A 1487-nucleotide genomic window follows, 5' to 3' on the forward strand; every position below is an offset into this window, starting at 1 on the left:
GGATGAAGTTAATAACTGCTTTCCATCACTGACCCAGAAAGAACTCTTCAAATCCCCATATTTTCTGTTAAATAAACAAAAGATTTAAAAACAGGAAGCAGGTGATCAAGTCATTGAAAATAAAGCTACCTGGGTTAGACAAGAACATATAAATTGGCTCTAAGATGATGGCAGAAGAGAGAACATCTCATGGATGGCTTCTCCTCAAGAGAAATGGGAATCCCAGCTAATGAGAAAAAACAAAACAAACAAAAAACAGCCTGGAGAGGTACCACTTTATCTCAGAGAGTGCACACTAAACCTCTGTTGAGTAGATGTGTATGTGTGCAGACAAGGAACAAGAAGGGATGACTGGAGTAGGAATCATGTTTTCCAGGCTTATCCTGCTTCCTGCTGCAATCAATAAGGCCACAACATATAGTCTGACATTAATGGCAGTGCTCAGTGATGTCCACCACCACTGCCTTCTTCCAGCTGAAGAGAAAGTAGCCCCTGCTGGCTCCCACTGCCACAGCAATGCAGAGGTACCCATTGAAGGTCATGAAGATGAGCATGGGGAAGTAGCTGATGACCACCTGGATAATATGCAGCACTGTTTGCAGGAGGTGAGGAAAGCTCAGCATCACCTAACCAACAGTTTTGTGTGTCTCCATAAGGATGGCTCCATTAGGCCCTGGGACAGGCATGGAATTGTAATGGATGCTGACCTGTGACTTGTGCAACAACCTCTCTCAGGCTATCTTGATTCCTTCATAGAACATTGCTAGTAAGAACACTGCCACAAAAGCTCTAGCCATTTCCCCAGCTGTATTGATCACCAAACCAGAAAATAGTATTTCCACTTTCTCAAAGCCAAAGTAGAAGGTCATAGGCATCATTATAATCATGTTGCCATTTCCTCCACCATGGGAGTGTGAGGCTGAAGATGTTGGGTGATGGTGAGAGGGTGACATGGTAATGTTGTGGTCCATAGAGCTCTTCCCTGTGTGGTGGGAATGATTCATTTTTCCACTGCTAAATTGAGTCCCACCACCAGTGTCTCCACACAGAAACTTAACCTGCAAGCTCCTCAAGGCTCCTCAGAAGACCCTGCAAACTCTGCCTGGTGTGATGTGTCCATGAACAACAGCAAGTACCCTATATGATTTGAAAATAAACATCCATGTGGGAGTGAAGTAAAATCTTATTGTGGTTTTGATTTGAATTTCCTAGTGGTTAATGATGTTGAGAATCTTTCCAAAATCCTATAGGTCATTTAAAAATTTTATTTACAGAAATGACTCTTAAAGTCCTTTACCCATTTTAAATTTGTCTTTGTCTCTTTTTTGTTGAATCCCAGAATTGTTAACATATTCTCGATACTAAACTCCTATTAGAGTTGTATTTTGCAACTATTTCCTCTCTGTAGGTCATCTTTGAAACTTCTTGGTAATATTCTTTGATGCACAAAGTTTTTAATATTGAGAAGATCCATTTGATCTATTTTT

General features: G+C 40.9%; 1 pseudogene; it reads right to left on the minus strand.

Annotated features, from left to right (window-relative positions):
• Window positions 1-428: 428 nt before the first annotated feature.
• Window positions 429-1004, minus strand: LOC119525674 (annotated as a pseudogene).
• Window positions 1005-1487: the final 483 nt, after the last annotated feature.

The sequence above is a fragment of the Choloepus didactylus genome (assembly GCF_015220235.1).
Source record: "Choloepus didactylus isolate mChoDid1 chromosome 25 unlocalized genomic scaffold, mChoDid1.pri SUPER_25_unloc2, whole genome shotgun sequence".
Taxonomy (NCBI): domain Eukaryota; kingdom Metazoa; phylum Chordata; class Mammalia; order Pilosa; family Megalonychidae; genus Choloepus; species Choloepus didactylus.